General features: G+C 39.6%; 1 long non-coding RNA gene across 1 annotated transcript in view; it reads right to left on the reverse strand.

Annotated features, from left to right (window-relative positions):
• Positions 1-22,146, reverse strand: part of LOC130542729 (uncharacterized) — a 158,955-nt gene that overhangs the window by 1,675 nt on the left and 135,134 nt on the right. The window contains exons 10-11 of the long non-coding RNA XR_008957469.1: positions 15,993-16,073; positions 925-1,138 (exon numbers count right to left, since the gene is read on the reverse strand). This is a non-coding gene — a long non-coding RNA (uncharacterized LOC130542729). The remainder of the gene's footprint in view (positions 1-924; positions 1,139-15,992; positions 16,074-22,146) is intronic.

The following is a 22,146-nucleotide window of genomic DNA, read 5'->3' on the forward strand; positions in this document are numbered from 1 at the left end:
ATTTGTCAAGGGCCATAGAATGTATAACACCAAGAATGAACCCTAACGTGAACGATAGGCTCTGAGTGACAATGCAGTGTCAACATAGGGTTATTGATTATAACAAACGTACCACACTGGTGCTAGAATATTGATAATAGGGGAGATTAGGGGGAGGCAGAGGATATGTGGGAACTATCTGTATTTTTCATTCAATTTTGCTGTGAACATAAAACCGCTATAAAAAATACAGCGGCAAAAAACAATATGGAGGTTCCTCAGAAAGTGAACAATAGAAATACATATGATCCAGTAATTCCACTACCAGGTATTTACCCAAAGAATATGAAAACATTAATTTGAAAAGATATATGCACACCTACGTCTACTGTAACATTATTTACTGTGGAAGCAACCAGGTGTCCATCCATAGATGAATCAATAAAGAAGATGTGGTATATATACATATACACACACACACACACACACAGAGACATATACATACATACATATACAATGGAATATTACTCAGCCATAAAAAAGAATGAGATCTTGCCATTTGTGACAACATGGATGGACCTAAAGAGTATTATTCTAAATGAACTAAGTCAGACAGAGAAAGACAAATACCATATAATTTCACTTACATGTGGAATCTAAAAATATAAAATAAATGAACAAAGAAATTTTTTAAAAAAACAGACTCTTAAAATACAGAGAACAAACTTGCCAGAGGCAAGTTGCCAGAGAAGAGGGGGTTGCAGGATGGGTGAAATAGGTGAAGGGGATTAAGAGGTAAAAACTTCCAGTTATAAAAATCAGTAAGTCATGAAGATGAAAAGCATGGCTACCAATAATATTTAATAATGTTGTATGGTGCAGAAAAAAAATCTATTATAAAACCAAACAAAAATAATTGCAAAGGAAAAGCAGTATCAGTCTGACCTTTAGAAATGATTCCCGAAACAGCATTGCTGAACTAGCCCTCCAGGGAGTGCTTCCTCTGCCAGTGCCAGGAACTAGAGAGTCAGGAAGGCACTAGTGGAATTATCCAGAACACAACACTGTAGCTGTGGTTCAGAGATCAGGAAGCTGCCACCCCGACGACTCTTAAAGCTTGTCCAGCTCTCGAAGGTGGAGAATGGACATCGAAATGCTCCTACATAGAAAAGTGAAGTCTCCATGATCTCAATTGCCAGCAAAAAACCAAAACAAACAAACAAATAAACAAAAAACCATTTGAAAACAGCAGGATGGCCTCTGCCTAACTTCTGCCTTCCATATGTCCCAAAGGTGCAAAGAATGGGAAGAACTTAATTTGCATCCAGAACGAAAGCTACAATGGAATCTAGAAAATGTAGTGTTTAGCTTTCCAGACTCTGCCATACAGGAGAGCACACTGAAAGGAGGAATGGATGTCAAGGGCCCATCCACCATATCCAAAACAACTTTCGTTGACCTGATGGTCCACACCCTAACCCCTGGAGTGTATGAGGGGAGAGGTTGCATTAGCAAAGCTTCCATCACCACCATGTTCTCTGTCCAGCCATAAAAATCAAGGTATTTCTCTGAAGGTAAAAGTAGGAAACCTCTCCTACCTCTGGATAAATGTACCCTGCCTAGCGACGCCAGTCTTCTCATTCTCCCCCATTGTGTTATGGCAGTCATGAGATTGCACCTCGTAGACCTCCAAAGACAGGGAGTTGGTTAACAATCCTAACTGCTGTGCTGTGAAGTCCATCATCACATTTGTACCAAGATTTCACTTTCCAGCTTCTTATGGGCTGTTCCCAGACACTGACTGGATGCAGCAGAGATACTAAGGCAGCCTGTTCCTGGGAGACATGAACTCCTCTAATGCAACTTTGGTTCAAGGACTCCCTGACAACCTTTCCCAAATGTATATCACACTGCAGGAAAGCCCTGAATGCTTTCACTCAGCCTTCCTTCCCTCTCTCCTTCACTGACATGCATCACAGTCTGATAGCTCTCCCAGGCTCCTCCAGCTTCTTCCTGTGTTCTCTCAGGCATTTCTTCTAATCAAATCCTTGCATTCCATTTCCTGTCTGCTTCTTGGAGAACCTGAACCAACACACATGCCTTGCTCATTTCAAACTCAAGACTTTGCTCTCTGTTCCTGCCTGAACTCCCACCTGCAATGTCCTGTCACATCTCTTCCATCTACTCAAGTCCTACCCACTTTGTGGACCCAGTACCAATCACACCTCCTCCATGAAGTCTTCCCTGCCTACCAGTGTTCACATGGACCATGGACCTATCCTCGTCCTCCCAGATTGACACATTTTGGCAGGTCTCCTATTGTCTCCTGTCTCCACAATGTTGAGCATATTATTTAGCTCCTTTAGTTCCTCTAATATATGAGGGCAAGGAGTAGGTCAGACATTTCTTTATTAACCTCCAAAGTGCTTTTTAATGGAACAGAGAACAGAATGCAAAAGCTCTATTAAAATCTTGCTGAAATCATTGCAGTTTGTAATTTAAAAAATGAAAATTCCAGCAACAAATAGAGGCTCTTTTCCACCTAATAAACTGGCTAAGGTTTTAGGGAGCACTAGAAAATGAGACCACCCGCATTAACCTTTGGTGTGTATATAAAATGGCGTAAACTTACCTGAAGCAATCTGGCTATATGTAGCAGAAGCCTAAAAATGCACCTATTCTTTAACTTGGCTATTCTCTTTCTAGCAATATACCAGACCTTTAAATTACAAACATGTCAGTATAACAGAGGTGGAGCTAAAGCAGGTACTTTTTAAGAGTGGGCATCTACACCAAGAAAACAGACCCACAAGGCATAGGTCAAACACAAGTAAGCTTCTCCTCATCCTCCTCTTCCCCCTCCGCCTCATCTCTCCTCCCCTCCCCCTTTCCCCTGCTCCCCTTCCCACTCCTTCTCTTCTTCCTCTTCTCCTTCTCCCTCTCCTTACCCCCTTCTTCTTCATGGTACTTAAGCTTTAATTCCACTTCCAGTGATTTTTAGACTTGGAAAGAAAGGAGAGGATCTCTAGCCAAAGAAGCTACTACAGGCTGTTTATACATCTTTGATTTTTCGTGGGACTTTGAGGAATAAGATCCACCTCACCTGTGAGACCCTAAGCTGAAAAGCGGAGGTCAATCTGGTTGAATAACTGTTAATGCTGGGGAGAAGGGGCAATGGTTGCTTACCAGATTGAAAATGGGCAATAGAATTATTCTATATGAACCCTGCACAGCCATGCTATCTCTCAAACCAATACGAGGGTTTTAGGTAAAAGGCACTCTAATTCTTGAACCCAGGTCTACTAAAGCAGATGCCCTCTGGGGCACCTGGGTGGCTCAGTGGGTTGAGCATCTGACTCTTGATTTCAGCTCAGATCATGATCTCAGGGTCATGAGAAGGAGCCCACATGGGGCTCCACACTGGGTGTAGAGTCTGCTTAAGATTCTCTCTCTCCCTCTCCCTCTGTGCACCCTCTGCCTCCCACACTCTTTCAAACAAAACAAAACAAAAACAAAAACAAAACCAGACTAGCAGGACTTCAGCCCTTCTCGTTCCTTATAAGTCTCTGAGTTTCCAGAAGGAGGGCTGATAGTAATGCATAATCAGAGCTGCTGACCTCCTCTCAGTGGTCCCTTGCTTCAGCTCCTGCTTGCTCCCTCTCTGGATCTAGGCCTTCGGGTGTTCGTGCCAGGGCAGAAACTCTCTACTGCCCCTGTTAGGCATTTCTTCACAATCTCTGCCTGCAGGTTGCCATTGTTTACCTTCCTCTCCACATTATAGGAAAGCACCTGACTCTTCCTGGCTCTTTCAGAAGAGGTCGCTTAGCAATAGGAGCTGGTGCTCCCAAACATATTTACCTCAGTCCTGCCCTCTTGGAACCCCCAGACTGTCCAAGGAGACCTCGAATACGAAGTGTGAAAGTACAGCCCCGTGGCACCTGCTGCCTCATGATGTTCTTCCAGATTCCTTATTCATTCCTGGTCATTTTTCTCTCAGCAGCACATTTTCCCTCCCTGCTACCTGGCTTATACTGAGCAATCCCTCAGGATATCAGACATGGAGATATAGGTCTGAACCCCAACTTTTGATATGGTTAAAGTTCTTTGCTATAAATGGATATCTAGCCAATCTGGGGGTGTTGCAGGGTTTTTGTTTGCAAGAGGCCATGACCAGCCCTGCTCTTAGAAAACCCATGAATGGTCAGAAGTGGAAAAGTCCTTGGTTCCAGAGGTCAAACACACTTAAGGAGAGGTTGCTTCGAGTGCTGGCGCAGTAATGATTTCAAAACCCAGATCCCAGGCATTGGGCTTAAGTGACAAGTGCAAATCCTTTATATGGTAATGTAGGTATGAGCAGGTACCAGATTGTTCTAGGATTTTATGACCTGGTCATGGCATGCAAGCTACCACAGTAAGTGGCAGAGCTGTCCTCAAGCCCAGATAAATCCAAGACTCAAGTTACCTCAACTCAGGTCAGGCAAGAAACCTCATTATCAAGATTGGGCCTTTTGCTTATTTGTTTAAAACTCAACAGTTTTCTTAGGCCTTTACCTCAGATCAATGCCCATTAATGGATCTTGTATGTTTTTTTCCTGAGGGCCTGAATAACAAACAGGCCTTGTTATTATACAGGTTTTCCTCCCCTATAAAATTTGATAGAATAAAAATGATGCCTAATATTTTCTAGTAATTTCTAGTTTGTATTATTTTAATCTTCTATTTTATTTTAGAACATTTTAAATCATTTTATATATACATGGATAATATTTTTTCAATTTTTTAAAATTTAAATTCAATTAAATAACATACAGTGTATTATTAGTTTCAGAGGTAGAGGTCAGTGATTCATCAGTCTTATATAACACCCACGTTATACCACGTGCCCTCCTTAATGTCCATCATCCAGATACCCCCCAGCCCTCCAACAACCCTGTTTGTTTCCTATGATTAAGAGTCTCTTATGGTTCGTCTCCCTCTCTGATTTTGTCTTATTTTTCCCCCCCTTCTTCTATGATCCTCTGTTTTGTTTCTTAAATTCCACAGATGAGTGAAATCATATGATAATTGTCTTTCTCTGACTGACTTATTTCATTTAGCATAATATACTCTAGTTCCATCCATGTCATTGCAAATAGCAAGATTTTAATTTTTGATGGCTGAATAATATTTCATTATATATATATGTATCACATATATATGTATATATATATGTATCACAACTTCTTTATCCATCACTCATCTGTCAACATGGATAGTATTTTTAAACCTGTATTTTTTATTGTCTTTAAAAATTTGGGGGGGATTTTCATATACATAATCTCATTTGATTATCACAGCAAACTGAGTTATAGCAGGTTTCTTTACCCCTGTTTGAAAATGAAGAAACTGAGTCACAGAGAAGTTAAACTGATTTGCCCAAGGTCACAGCTAATAGGTAATAAAGCTAGAAGTAGAATCTTACTTCTGATTCATCCTTCAAGCTTCCTTCTTCCACTGGACCAAACTAGATCATAATGAAAAGGTTTAAGTAAGCAAGTTTGATTCCTGTTCCCACTTTTATTTTCCAAACTGGTGAGACAGACTGGATTTATAAAGTCCATGATCTTAAACTTGATGACTACCACAGAATATTATGTAAAAAGAGGAGCTTCTAGGACAGCAAGGAAAACCTAGGTTCTCCCAAGTTGCCAGGAGCACCATCACTCAGGTATATACCACAGGAGCAGATGAAAGCAGGGAGAAGAGTAAAAGGAAGCCTGTCCGAACTTCTGCCCACTCTCCCAGCCCCAGAGGTGGTCCTATTACCTCGTCATTCCATAAGGTTTCAGAAGCCTGCGGACCCATACTGCACACCGGCAGGACGGAAGTTTGGTGAAAGAGTGGGAGCTGCCCCTTGCCTGAGGGTGCCTCTAAGTCACTTCCTCACGTAGCCTTTCTTCTCTATTCATCTGATATGTACCCCAGGGCAACAGCAGCCTTCTGAAATCTAAACAATGAGTCTCAAGGTAAGTTCCACTGAATGGAGAACTAGCTTCCAGGACCTGCAGCCACATAAATTGAAACACTAGTGGGTACAATAATTCCTTCAGAAAATATTTTAAACTCCACGACACTTAATTTAAAATAAATTGCATAAAATTGTTCTTATTTTCAAATTAAAAACTGCAGCTTTTAATTCAACTAAAATTGTGCTGGGGCCCTCAAATAAGCGTTTGATGTTATGGATGACTGGTTCACAACCCCAAGTTAAGAAAAGTACTAGTTATGGTTAGCTCAGAATCAAATATGCTAGGTTTACTTTTAAAGAAATCATTATTTGATGAAATATTCAGTGCTTCATAGATTGAAAAAAAACTTTTAGCCTCTCAGCAGCAGGACATCAGGCCAAGCTATTTTTTCTAGTCCCGAGAGTTATTTGTGCAAGGAGCCACAGAGAAAATTTCCCTTTGATCAATAGGATGGATTTGTATGACATCTGACAGGTTGGGTTGTGGTCAAAGGACAGAACTTTTCTATGCAAACACTTATACACACAGGGGTTGAATATATGACTTGACTTGGAACTATAAAAGAAGGATAAATAGGGGCGCCTGGGTGGCACAGCGGTTAAGCGTCTGCCTTTGGCTCAGGGCGTGATCCTGCCGTTCTGGGATCGAGCCCCACATCAGGCTCCTCGGCTATGAGCCTGCTTCTTCCTCTCCCACTCCCCCTGCTTGTGTTCCTTCTCTTGCTGGCTGTCTCTCTCTCTCTCTGTCAAATAAATAAATAAAATCTTTAAAAAAAAAAAAGAAGGATAAATATGTTTCAAGGTAGAATTTACATTTTATTTATGATTGTGCTTTGATTTTAAAATAAATTAGTAATTAGGCCTTCCCATCCTCATGCAGATACATATTCAAAACAAATTCCTTGAGTGACTTTCAGATAGTGGACTCCCAGGACAAAAGTATAGATGGTTTGGGAATTCTGGGTGGGGGAGAATGCTACAGGAATGTATATGGTAAAGACAAACCACTTAAATATATCCTGGATTGTGCAATGGAATTCAGTATCACTCTGAGTAAATAATACATTTTGTGCTTTTACTCAGAACCATACTCTATGCTGCCTCTTGTAATCACCAGTATACAAAGTGGAGGAACTCTTTATTACTGCAGGTATGCAGTCTCTATCTTTAGCCAACATATAAATTTTAAAAACAACTGTAGAGGTGGCTCTATTGCTTAGTTGGTTAAAGCACCTGTCTCGCAAACACAACCGTGGGCCAGGCATTGAGATAGGCAGGTGGGGATAGAGATAAAAGCAAAACAGCCCTCACCTTTATGGAGCTTATAGTTGAGTCTTAAATTTTTTTTAAGGGTTTTGTTTTTCTTTCCTGAATATTAAAGTAATGAATAATCCTTGCAGAAAAATGAAGTAATGGGGCACCTGGGTGGCTCAGTCCGTTAAGCATCCAACTCTATTTTTCAGCTCAGGTCATGATTCCAGAATCGCAACATCGAGCCCTGTGTCGGGCTCCTCAATCAGTGGGGAGTCTACTTGAGATTCTCTCTCCCTATGCCCCTCCCCCCACTCCAGCTCACATGTGTGTGATCTCTCTCTCTAAAATAAATAAATAAATCTTTCTTTAAAAAATTGAAGTAATAATATTACCTAACATTAACCAAGCACTTAATATGCTAAGTACTCCATAAAAATTATCTTATTTAATCCTTACAATAACCCCATGAAGGACATAATACTGTTATCCTCACTTCACAGGTGAAAAATCTGTGACTCAGTCAATGTGAGATTCAGGATATGGAACATGGTCTGACTTCAGAACCCAAGTTCTGAACATTTAGCTTTATGACTGTTATTCCCAAAGTGGAGCATTCTCTTGGGGGCACCTAGGTGGCTCAGTTGGTTAAACATCTGATACTTGGTTTTGGCTCAGGTCATGATATCAGGATCATGAGATCAAGCCTGGAGTGGGGCTCTGTATGGAGTCCGCTTGAGATTCTTTCCCTTCCATCTCCCTCCCCCTCTGCTCCTCCCCTCTCTCAAATGCACTCTTGCTTTCTCTCTCTAAAATAAACAAATAAAACCTTTTTTTAAAAATGGGGCATTCTCTCTAAGAGAGATATAAGAATCCTCCAGGATACAGGGGAAAATGTTAGAGATTAAGTTTAAATTTATACCTGTATTTAGTAAGGATTAACAGGGGTGACAATATTTGGCACACATTTCAGCTGATGAAAACAAACAAGGAAAGTGTGGACAGGGTCCTTAAGGAAGAAGGGAGTTGGGAGTTACACAGAGCTGAGGATTCCGTCAGCTTCCTGGTGAGTTGATTTCCAGCATATTGCCATGTGTTATACTTCTGCGCACCCCGGTTAAATAGATTTATGATTACATTATTTAGTTTTAACTAACCCTTCAAAATAGACAAACAGTTTTTAAAATTTGTGAAGAGACCTCAAATTTAAGATAACGCTAATCATTCAAGCACATGTGAAGAACCCAAAATGGCAAAGCTGACGCTTCTACAACTAAAAAAAGCTCTTTGTTAAGAGAAAACAATTATTTTATTGGCTTTGATATTCAGTGACATTGTTTTCACTAAAATGTAATTAATAATAATTTTATTGAAATCAAAATGGTTTTCTGTATTACTAATAAATTTATGCTTAATTTGAAGTATTATTTCCTTTATACCTTGTCCTTTAATTTAATATGTATATGCTTTATAAGCTATAAATTATATTAGTGTATACAATTTATGAATGAATAGCTATACATATGTTGGGGGTACATGCTCATAATTTTTTCTGTGAAATCAAGGAATTTCAGAAGTAGGAAAAGCATTCAATTCTAAAAATACTGTGATAGATATCTTTGTAAATATGCCCACATGAGCAAACTGTTTATTTCTATGGAGTACTATTAAGTAGAGGGGTGATTAGATCAAATGATATGAATATTTTTGAAGCTCTTGATAAATATGACCAAACTGCTTTGCATAAAGCATTGTACTAATTTGCACTTCTAAGGGCAGTCTAGGAGAAATCTTTTTTTACTGTACCCTTGCCCATTTTGAGTATTATCTGTTCTTATAATACTTTTTAATTCATAAGAGAAAAATGACCATTTTCTTTCCAGATACATTTTTAGGTACGATGCGATGACTCCCATCACTTCGGTGTCTGTTGAATAGTCACCTCTGAGGTGTACAGGCAGGCCAGTACATTTGGGCATTGACTGGGTAAGAATTTATTTCCTCAGGGGCGCCTGGGTGGCTCAGTCGTTGGGTGTCTGCCTTCAGCTCAGGGCGTGATCCCAGCGTTCTGGGATCGAGCCCCATATCAGGCTCCTCCGCTGGGAGCCTGCTTCTTCCTCTCCCACTCCCCCTGCCTGTGTTCCCTCTCTCACTGACTGTCTCTCTGTCAAATAAATAAATAAAATCTTTAAAAAAAAAAAAAGAATTTATTTCCTCAAATTGGATGTGAGGGTGATCTGAGAGTAAATTATGAGACAGGGAACCAAAAGGTATCTTTCTCCTTTTTGCATTAACAATATGTATTTTTTAGAACACAAGAAAAAAATGAGTAATACCATCATTTAAAATGTAGTTATAGGATATATATATGCAAGAGAATCACGGTGGATCCATTTCTTCCCTTATACACAAAGTTAACTCAGAATGGATTATGACTAAATGTAAGAGCTTAAACTATGAAACACTTAGAAAAGAACCCAGGAGTGAATCTTTGTGGCCTTAAGTTAGGCAAAGCCTTCTTAGATAGGACATCAAAAGTACAACTGACAAAAGAAAAAAAATAGATAGATTGGACTTCATCAAAACTGAAAACTTTGCATTTCAAAGAACACCAAGAAAGTGAAAAAACAACCCACAGAAGGGGAGAAATATTTGCAAATAATATCTGATAAGGGATTTGTATCCAGAATATATAACTCTTACAACTCAATTATACAAAGACAAACCAATTTAAAAATGGGCAAAGGATCTGATTTAGGCATTTCTCCAAAGAAGATATACAAATGGCCAACGAACACATGAAAAGATGCTTAACATTATTAGTCATCAAGGAAACGCAAATTAAAAGCAAACTGAGATAACATTTCACATCCACCAGGATGACTATAATCAAAAAGAGACAAAAACAACTGTTGGTGAGAATGTGGAGAAATTAGAACTCTTACATGTAATGTAATTATAAATGTAAAGTGGTACATTCACTTTGTAAAAGAATTTGACAGCTCTTCAAAATCTTAATTGTAAATTTGCCATATGACCTAGCAATTCCACTCCGAGCTATACACTCAAGAGAAACGAAAAAACACAAAAACTTGTCCACACAAAAGCTTGTATGTCAATGTTCACAGCAGCATTACTCATAGAAACCAACAAGTGGAAACAACTCAAATGTCCACCAACTAATAGGTAGATAAATAAAATAAAGTATATCCATATAATGAAATATTATTTGACAGTAAAAAGGAACGAAGTACTGATATATCCTACAACATGGATGAAACTTAAAAACTGTATGCTAAGTGCAAGAAGTCAGTCACAAAAGACTACATACTGTATAATTCCATTTACATTGAATGTTAGGAATAGGCAAATCTAGAGAGACAGAAAATAGATTGGTGGTTGCCTAGGGCTGGGGGACGGGAGGGGGGTTATGGGGATTGACTGCTAATGGGTATGGGGTTTCTTTTGGGGATGATGAAAATGTTTTAAGATTGATTGTGGTGTTGGTTGCACAACTCTGAATATACTACAAACCAATGAATTATATGCTTTAAATGGGTGAATTGGAAAATATGTGAATTATGTGCCAATAAGCTGTTAAAAATATACACCAACAATATGAAGGACATCTATATAATAGACACTATCTTTTTTGTGTTCCACTATTGTTAACATTTGACTTTTTTAATTTGAAAAAAGTACGTGCTATTCTTAGAAACATCCTTTTCATATACTATGTTCTGTCTCTGCCAATTGTTGAGTGCTATTATTAAAAAAATTAATTATGTTACCTCCTATGAGTTGCTGACATTAGACAATGCATGAGATCAGATGGGCCTTACCTCTGTCCTCTGTGTGAAACATAACTTTCTGGGCAGAGTAAGTTTTTTTTTTTTTTTTTTTTTTTTTTGCTTAGACTAGGAAGGCATAGACATATTCAATTTTAGTAAAATAATCTTACAGACTATCTGTGGGGACCTTTTTGATGTGAAATTAAATTGTGGCACAGACAGAGATTTTATTACATTTACATGGACCCATAAAATAACTTTTATGGCTCCCAGTGGTGCAAATCCTCCTTAATTTTGTTAATTATTTCCCCCCAGTTATCCTTAGCCATGTCTGCTAATTCAGTATTGATCTTGATACTGAGATATGTTATGGTCTTAGAAATTCACTTGAGTCCCCACTGACGAAAAGAACTAAGGAAGCAGATCTTGCCTGAGGTAATGTTTTGGATAGATTCCAGTTAATATTATAGCTGAGGATGACAATGTCCTTCCACCCAATGTTCTGCCTTGCTCTTCAGAGCTGGGCTCATTACCCAGAGCAGAGTGCTAAGGCCTGTCCCAGAACAATCTGAGGGGGAGATGGTACCTACTTTGGGTTCCACACCAACACTCTGGGATGCTCATCCCCCTCTCATTACATGCTCTCTCCCATGTCACTTCAAGGTCTTCAGGCTGAACCTGGAAAATGATCTGTTATTCTGCTTGTTTCTACTCTTTTCTGTATTAATCCTTCCCGTTAACCTATTCCCACTTCAACTGGAATTTTCCACGGGAAACGTCTTAAATTAGCTATTCAGCAAGTAATTTGTTACTATTCATAGTTATATTGCTGATTTTTTAAAATGATTTGCTTTACTTTAAAAAAAATAAACAGGACCATGTTCAAGGTTACCCTCACACTTTCATTTGCCTCTGAATACAACTTGGGGTGGGGGAGGGTGCAGTGGGAACTGGATGGTAGTCCCCTGTCCAGAGGGAGTGACAATTGCCGGGGGGACCTTCCTAGTTGGTTCATTTTACTTTACCAAGCATTTGTTGAATACCTACTATGTACAAAGCATTCATCTGAAATTAGTTGCTTTTTCAAACTAAAACTTCAATGTACCTTCCATTTCTGGGTCATCCAATTAATTCTAACATGTTAAAGGACTTTCTGTTTTATGATACATAATTATATAATGTAGGCCTCTTGTGAATCTTAATTCTTTCATTAACTTACCTCATTTAACTTATTAGATACCCATTTATAGCTTTGTATAATGTACTGTACTTAAAAGTAATAACTGCAGCCCTTTAAAATATTTGAGAATTCATTTTTTTCATTAAAATCAAACTAATTTCTCCTTCCACTTGTCTATTATTTTGAAATACTGAGGTTATGCTACTTAGGTTCCTTTGTCTTGTTTCTTTATCATATTATCAGGTCCCAAAGGGCATCCCGTGGTGTAACTTGGAACACGCTCTCAATTCACAGTCTTGGACTCTGGTTGACGATGGTAGCAATTAACCTGTTTAATATTCCCTCCTCTCCCCCCAATTAGAAGAATAATTAAGTGACGCGTGCACGCGTGCGTGTGCGTGCACGTGTGAAAGAGAGAGCGACACACACACACACAGGATGGGGTGTGTTGCCCTGACAGAAATTAAACCCCAGGGTGTCTTGTGAAGTCAGCAAAATTTGCCTCATTCCTCATTAGTTTTACTCTTCTTCCTCCTGGGTAATACGCTCTGATTCCCACTTCAGTCATCTGTGGTTGTCTTTCTTATCCCCCTATTAAAATACTCTCAAATCCTGCATTTATATAAATTTATATGGAAAAACACTTTGAAATCATTTTACATATTTACATTTAATAGACAATAATTTTTAAAATCTCTTTCTGTTAATAAACCACCCCAACACTTAGTGGCTGGAAACAAAAACACAATTCTACCATCTGGGACAGGCTCAGCAGGGTGGTTCTCCAACTGCATGTGGTGTCTGCTGGGGCCGCAATGGCTAAGATGGCTTCTCACTCACTTTACCGGGTGCCTCCATGGGGATGGCCGACTATAGCATGGTATTCTTAGAGTGACTGGGCATCTTACATGTTGGCTGGCTTCTCATGGGGAGGAAGCAGAAGCTGTTAGTCTTCCTAAAGGCTAAGGGTAGACCTACCAGAAGGACATGTCCACCAAAGCATTTCCCTAGGCCAGCCCAGATTCAAAGGGAAATAAACTTCATCTCTTGATGTGATGACCGGCATACATGTATTTCGGCGGGGGGCGGGGGGGGGGGCGGGGAGCAACTGGAAGCAGCTATCCTGCATATAGTACAAAACTCAACATATAATAACGGGGTACAGAATGTGAAGTACGTTTTTCTGACAGCCCCGTCTCTGAGACACTGGGAGCAACCACTGTTATGCTTCTTGAGTATCCTTCCAAAGATATTCTGTACATAAGTAAGCATATGCTTTATGTATATGCTCATACACACATATATATCTTCATTAATGATATGTGTTATGCAGTTTTATCCCAATGTCCTGTGTCCATGCTTTATTTTTTTATTTAATTATACGTCTAGAGTTGGCTTTGTGTAATGACTACACATACTCCTTTGGTGGATATTTAGTTGCTTCCGATCTCTTGTTATCACCAACACTGCTTCACTGACTATCACTGTGTGTGTAAGTGTATAAAATATATATGCATGTATATATATTTTTTTCCAAAAAGGTAAGTTTGTCAGAAAGAAACTTTCCTGTAGGAGGAATTGCCCAGTAAAATAATAACATGCATGTACAAGATTATTAGGTCAACAATAGTAAAGCAGGGAGTTCTCCACTTGGGGGCGTGTGGGTGTGGAAAGTTTTATCTACCACAGGAGACCCCTCCCTGCCTCCAGAAGACACTGGTCCAGCCACCAGTAGTTGCAATAATACTCCCTTTTCTCACTGAAAACCACTGCTGTAGACCAGCTGCCTCTTCTGGCAGATGAGCGACCTGCAACTCTGAGTGCCTGACTTGCCCATAGGTGCCCCCTTCACACTATGAACAAACTGGTCTTCTGCCAAGTCTCCGAGCAAATGAGCAGTCACTAAGGACCACCTTGGTATAGACCAAATCCATCCAAAGAATGCCCTGTGAATCACAAGACTCCCCAAAGCCTCCCTGCTCTACACAACGGAAAAGGATTCTGTCCCTGAGCATGCCTGGGAACGCTGCACTCTACATCAGCAAGTCACACGCCCCCCCTTCACAATCAACAAGGGCGAACAGAGTCAGGAAACTGCCCCCAAGAAACTTGTTTGACGCTGTTTAATGACGGAATGGATTTAACCATTTAACCATGCCTAAATGAATTTGACTACCACACCCTGTTTTTGGAATACCTGTTTTGCTAACTGCTTATGGAACTAAGTTTTTTGAGAAATAAACTTTAGGAAAGGGGTGGTGTATAAGAAAGGTTGCTGGAGGGGCGCCTGGGTAGCGCAGTCGTTAAGCATCTGCCTTCGGCTCAGGGTGTGATCCTGGCGTTCTGGGATGAGTCCCACATTGGGCTCCTCCGCTGGGAGCCTGCTTCTTCCTCTCCCACTCCCCTGCTTGTGTTCCCTCTCTCGCTGGCTGTCTCTCTGTCACATAAATAAATTTAAAAATCTTAAAAAAAAAAAAAAAAAGAACGTAAAACTTTAAAAAAAAAAGAAAGGTTGCTGGACTGGGAGGCTGCCTCTGCCCTCAACAAACTGAAATCTTGAACAGGTCAAAAATCACTCTGGACCCTGGGTAGTGGAATTGTCTTATTTATTTTGTCCTTCCAACATAGAGGAGCTCCTCTTTTAGTTTTCCTTACCGAAGGCAAGGCAGAATGTTGTGTTTGACAGGGGACATTGATGTTCAATCTGTTTATTTGTTCCTCTGAATTCTAAATTTTTTTTTTAAGTAGGCTCCATGCTGGGCTTGAACTCACACCAAGCTCCAGCACAGGGCTTGAACTCACAACCCTGAGATGAAGATCTGAGCTGATACCAAGAGTCAGAAGCTTAACCGACTGAGCCACGCAGGTTGCCCCTGCTTTGAATTCTAATTTAGTCTGTTCTTCAGCGCAGTGTGCTCTAGTGAAAGTAGATACGAAGGGTCCAGCTGGACTTTTTGCTTCAGGGTTCCTGCTGCCCATCACCCTGACCACTCCCTCCCAATTCACCCCCACTTTCAGATAAGAGAAAAAGCCAGGGAGTTTGGCAGGAACCAGGCTGACCTCAGACGCACACATAGCAGGAGATGAATACCTCTAACTCTGTACCTTTGCCATTTCTTTTCTGGATAGGCCATAAACAAATTTTGTGCTCAGGGAAAAATGATCTGGTATTCTTATATCAAATTCATATTACCTTTACAAATGAGAACAGATCTTCAAACCAGGTGTAGTGTGATTTGTTTTGACTCTTTACTGCCTCCAACTGAGATGTTTTACATATACTAATCTAAAGACAATGAATCCTGAGCTGATTTCATGAGTGTAAGTTATTCCAGCCCTGAAATGAAGGGGCTGCTATGTGTCAGAACACACAGATGCATAGGCAACCAAGAGCTATCTAGCTAAATATCTTTTTTTATTAAGCGGAGCTTCAGAGGTAAAATCTCCTTCTCAGGGACATCAAGGTGATTTGTGACACTCTCCGCACACCTTTAGATTCACAAACCAATGAGTACATCACACCGATCTCTCGTTTTCTCATCAGTGGCAGACATAAAACACAGGTAATCTTCATTTTACTCAGATGTTTCAATTAACTGTGAAAACCCCTTGGCTTATATTATACAAGCATTTGTGAGTATTTCATTTTCTTTCAGTTTAAGCATCAACTAGAACACACACTTAAAACCTTGTTACATTTCTTTTAGAAATTGGTACAATTAAATGGTCGAGGCGACTGCAGTACAGACAAAAAGAATGAATCATAAGGACACCTGAGATCTACCTTTCAGCTGTCTTCCCAGGTGTTGGATTCATGGTTTAGGAAGGCAGGATCTGTTTTTTATGCTCACCAAGAAACGAAGGCCTGAAAATGGGAAATACAAACACATTTGTTTACCAGGAATTCACCTCTTTGCACACCTTTAAATGCACTTCCCTTGTCCGGTTTTTTTCATCCCTAGCCCATGCAGCAAGTATAGACACTTAGTGAATTTTTCTAAGTTAACCCACAAGATATTTACAATCTTTTAAAACTCTTTTTAAAAAGAATCTTATGTTTATTAAAACAACAACAACAACAACACACATCAAATTTCTATTCTCTCGTGGACAATTTGAGGACTCATGAGCTTCAGATTGTTTTGTTTGTTTTGTTTCCCGAGCTTTGAGAATGTGATGAATCTTTACATCTTTAAATTATTTTCTTAAGTTTCACATTGCCTCTGGAACTAGTAGAAGCAGAGGACATTAAGTTAAATAAGTGTTAATTTTGTCATGGCGACTACAAACAAACGGCTTTAATTGAATTAGGTGTTATTTGCTTTTGTTTTTGTTTGTTTTTTAAACTGAATTGAGGGAAACAATTGGTTATTTTAGCAGCACACAGATTAAATTTAAGGAAACCATATTATAAAATGTTACATCAGTTCCATCTCTTGGAAATTTGTACATGACCACAGCTTAATAATTACAATTTTGTTTACAGTTTATGAGTACAACATCCCAAACAGTAGGTGATAATAATGGTTCAGACTTTCTCCAACTCTTATAACCCTTCTAAAATCAACTGTGATAGAGCAGTGAGAGGTGCTGCCTCCCCTTGCTGTCATTATGAAGATGTAATTCAGTTACAATTATTTAATCCCAAAGGCATTATTACACCTGTTCAGCAGTTTTCAACCATTCACTAAAATGATGTACAACTCCACTGTGATAAATCTCAGAGTGATTTTTTTATTAAAGTTTCTTTAAAAGTATATGGCTGGAGGCTGATGAATTTAAATAAATGTTTGGAGAAACTACATAAATAATTATATAAGGAAGGGGTTGTCTCACAGTATGCTTTTTCACTTGTCTGAACTCTGCATAACCTTGAGATATGATTATGCAATTTTAAAAAAAATCATTTAAATCATGTAGATCAGATCAAAGGATAATAGAGTCATAGAATGTAAGCACCGGAAGGGAGCTTAAAGAATATCTAGTTCAGTGGCTCTCAAGATTTGGTGTGAATTTTGAGATTCAGCTGCAGGGCTTGTTAAAAGATTGCTGATCCCCACCCCCCGAGGTTGTGATTCAGTGGGTATGGGTGGAGCTTGAGAATTTGTATTTGTCATAAATTCCCAAGTGATGTTGATGCTGCTGGTTCCGGACCCCACTTTGAGAACTGATCTAATTCATTTTACAAACAAGGAGGCCAGCAACTAGAGAGAGAAAGCAATTTGCCCAGCACAAGAAAGGCAAGGGCAGGAGCCTGGAACTTGCACCCAGAGTCCTCAAATGAGACTGGGCTGGCACTGGGAAAACACACGTAACCACACCTGCATGGCTGGGGCATGGAGAAGACAGTGCCTGACAGTCATGGCTACAAACAAGCTTGGCAGACTGGCAACAGCAGATATTTTGGAGGAAAGAGGGAATGGAGCATCAGACATACACAAAGGGCACAGCAAAGGAATTAGAAAGTGAAGTCGGATACTGTTGGAAGGCGTAACAAAGTGGGTGATCGCCATGGGGGGGAGGTTAGTTAGAACTATTTGGATGTTCAAGAGTATCTCAAAGAGAATACTTACTTCCTCCACTCCAACAAAACTTGTCCTGCCACATTTCAGGAAGCTATACCCTACCTACTTAGAGAATCAAGATCAAGACCTGAAAGTCAACCTGTTTCTCCTTCTCCTCATCTCCTACGTTGAATCCATCAGCAATCCTCTCATTTCCCTTCAAAACATATCCCAAATCCATCTACTTCCCTATCTTCACAGGTACCTCCACATCAAGCCACCACCATTTCTCTGGAGGATCTGCAGTGGTTTCCTAACTACTCTCTCTGCTTCCGCTCTTAACCCTCTATCATTCATTCTCCACCCGCCTACAGTCAAAGTGATCCTTTACAAACAAATTTGATCTCACCACTCCCATTTTAAAACCCTCCAATGGCTTTCTATTTCATCTAGATAATATCTATCCTTTACCACAGTCTACAAGGCCCTATATGTTTTAGCCTCTGCTTACCTCTCCGACCTGAACTCCTGTCATTCCCTGCCTTCTCATTAACTCCAGTGATAATTTTCTTTCTGTTCTGAGAACATACCAAGAATAATCCTGTATGAAGGCCTTTATGCTAACAATTTCTGCTGCCAGAAATGCTCTTCCCGCCACCCAACCCCTTCCCCCCTTCTTTACCAGGTTTGACCTCTTGTTGGCTAGATTGTGGCTTAAATGTCACCTAGTCAAAGATCTCTTCATGATAACCCTATTTGAAGTAGCCTCCTTCTGTCTCTCTCTGTTAAATCAATCCATTTACTTTTCTTTTTAGACCTCATCAATGTCTGAAATTCTCTTTTGTTTATCCTCTTCTACCAAATATAAACATCAGGAAGTAAATTTAAGCTTTGTCTGATTCATTGCCATATCCCTGGTATTAGTACAGTGCCTGGCATATATTAAGTGACAATAAAATTTCCTGAATGAACAACAGGACTCCAGTGATAGGGGTAGCAATTCCTCCCTGGAACTGTATTAGCAAGAAGGGACAGCCTAGACTCAATGAACAACAGGGACATCCATTCACTAGACAAAAAGGATTCCATGAGCTGTGGGACTCAGGAACAAGACAAAAACCCTGTTAGCAAGACAGGGTTCAAAACTAAGTTAACAGTTTGCAAAAAAACAAAAAACAAAACTGAGTTAACAGCAAGAACTTGCTACTAAGGCAAGAAGACCAATTTGTCCAAAGTCAGTTCATTGAAAGCCACATTTATTTGTTTGTTTTTTTTTTTCAACTATTTGAAACTGATTTAATTCTGTCTTCATAAGGACATTTGAGAAGTTTAAATCGTCTCTGTCCATGTGCTGCTGCTGGAGCTGGAGTTGGAGACAGAACTGAGGGAGAGATTGAAGGGTGTAAGAATTTATATAAACCATATCTATTTTATTAAATATGAAGTATTATTATGACTATATTATTCACTTCTTTATTGTTAATAACATTATGTGGGATTTTTTCAAACTCAGAGTATATTTAAGAATATATTTTTCATGAATATATTTAAAAGAAAAATAGATCTGTAAGAAAACTATGTTCATTGTTGGCAGTGGCCATCTTGATCTTCTTTGGTCAGTTATTTTGCCTTCATTGATAGTTGCCTCCTATTCACAGTGGGGACTCTCTGCCCCTGAGTTTTCCAACATTCCTCTAGAATACACTGTTATTATAACATCTCGTCGTACTTTCAATTCTTAAACTGCGCAATCAAGGTTCTCAGAGTCCTTGGGAATAAAAGTACTATTTTGCTGATAGCTAACCCAAGGCCCAGCAAAGTCAGAAAGTTGATCAAAGCCCCTGAGCCAAAGGCCCTGGCTTGAGTTGTGGATTGGAAGAGCTGAACACAGAACATGGGGTTGTTGCTTTACTGCCATTCCAGAATGCCACTGAAGAGCCTGGCTAGGATAGGAATACAGTTGGCAGCATTACTCCTCAAACAGTCTGACTGGACACTCTGATGCCACGTTTGGGGCAACTGCCATTCAAGTTGCCACTGCCCACAGGGTGGGATGAAGCTCTGAGTACTGTGGAGAAGACATTTGGGATAGAGGTGGGACCAAATCCCAAGGAAGTAAGCAGCAAAAATAAAAACTGATCCCATATAGTACAAAGATGTTCAGTTTTAATGGCGGTTTATGTGCTCTATACTCTGGTTATAATGAGATATTAATTCATAGTTAATGTCCCATAATTAAAAGTCCACTTTGGTTACCTACATGACAAACTATCTGAAAATACATCTGCTCTTGCATTTTAAGGAAGGACTAGGGTTTTGCTGAGTTTCCACAAGGAAATTTTCTTTGGAAATCCTAAATACATGTTCCTATTTGTAGATGTGCATGATTTGGGGTCTCCATCTGAAATAGACAGCTTGACTCAATTAATTAGGTTAGTTTGATTGTGTGGGGCTTTGCATCTCCTCTTTTTGGTCACTTCAGTATTTGTAACCAATTTGCCAGAGAGAGCAAAGGAGAAATAAAAGAAAAAAAGACTGAGACCTAAGATTTCCTTTTGTTCTGATGTTTAAAATGTTGGGAAAAGTTTAGGATACGGGCTGCCCGTGTGCATTTATTAGGAATGTAGTTACATCTGTCTAAAGATGGGTATACCGAAGCAACCTGAAGCTGGAACATTGTGTAAATATGTGCACTGGAGACTGTAAAAGAAAAAGTGATTTCACAGGTATTAGTGGCTTTTTTTGTAGGGATTTGAGAAAAAGTGACTTGATCTTCCCTCAATTTTTTTTTTCCGTTATTGGTGATGGGTGAATAAGAACTCTGATGATAGGGCTCCTGCCTGGCTCGGTTGGTAGAGCACAGGACTCTTGATGTCGGGGTTGTAAATTCAAGCCCCATGTTGGGTGTAGAGATTACCTAAAAATAAAACCTTTTAAAAAAATTGTTCATAAAAAAAAAGAAGAAAAATTTTGATGGCCTGACTCAGAGCAAACAAGGACTGAAGAGGCCTGTTTCTAAGGAAGAGGGACTTGGGAACCTTCCAAAATTGTATGCAAAAATTTCCATGACCATGAATATGTGCATTTTCCTGAGGAGGAGGTATATAACCTTCATCAGAGCCTCAAAGGAATCCATGGTTCATAAAGGCTAAGCCCCACCCACCACTCGAGAATAACTTTATATGTTATAATATTGATGATTGGGGCACCTAGACTCACAAGAAGTCACTGATAGGGAGCCTAGTTGAATGGGCAGCTTTCTTTGTATATACAAACCAATGGCAGTGAATTCTGACATAAGGGAAGATCTGGAACATTATGTTTCAGCCTGCATCCCCTCCCCCATGGCAGAGATTTATGAGGGCAGGTATGAGACTGAGCTTTTCGTTCATTGAGTTGAGGTGGGAAGAAGACCAATACATTGACTAGGAAAGCACTAGAAAGATTAATTGAAGCAAAGCCTCCGATTGACCTCAGACAACAAAGAGAAGTGGTCAGGGCAACCCAGCAGGCAGTATTTTAAGCCTAGGCCTTATCTTGCTCTGAAGAGGCATATTAGCAACTAGGAACAAACCGAACAAAAATGCAACTGCCCTCAACCAGCAGACAAGTCCTTCATGTGTGGGCCCAGCAAAGAAAGAACTGTAGGACCCAGAGCAATCTTCACAGTAGCAACAGATTTCAGCATACCTTGGGGTAGGAAGATGAATAAGACATTCTTACTCTTGAATAAGAATTCAAGAAAAGAGAATTCCAAGAAAAGAGACAATGCTGGTATACACCTAGTTTTGTGCAACAGATGAGTCCCCAGAAAGCTGTGTTTAAAGGGAAAGATTATAGATCAAAGCATATGTTAAATGCAATAGGATGCTGAGGAAGCTTGAGGCTAATCCTCCTGTAAGAAAGAAAGTATTCTCTTTTGTAATGCTAAGAACGACATCCTTTTGTCTACATTGTAAATAGAGACTGCCATCGCTGTGATTTTCCTAAATCAGTGTATACCCATAATATCTGCATATATATGCAAAGATTCATCACTATATCCTTAACATTAATTTTCATGTAATTTAAGGACCTGCACTTTCTACTTTGTGAATCTTTCTGTCCTGTAAAGGAAACGAGTTCACTCAACTACACACTATCAAGCAGACAGGTAATCAATCAGTGATCACACATATCAGTTCCAGCTGAGCTCCTGTCTATTGCTAAGATGGTTACAATAACCTCTAACTGTTCCATGTAAGTAGAAATGGCCTCTTAGACATCTACACCAAAGGTTCGGACAAGGAGGATCAACCCGCCAGTGGCAGTAGTAGTGCTTTTTTTTCAAATGTGTCTTTGTCAGCAGTATTTTTAAACATAGACCCTACCCTGAATTATATTTTACTGCTAAAAGCATCTTTATTCTCCAGTTTCAGGAATAAAAGGCAATTT

The sequence above is a fragment of the Ursus arctos genome, unplaced genomic scaffold, assembly GCF_023065955.2.
Source record: "Ursus arctos isolate Adak ecotype North America unplaced genomic scaffold, UrsArc2.0 scaffold_5, whole genome shotgun sequence".
NCBI classification, from domain to species: domain Eukaryota; kingdom Metazoa; phylum Chordata; class Mammalia; order Carnivora; family Ursidae; genus Ursus; species Ursus arctos.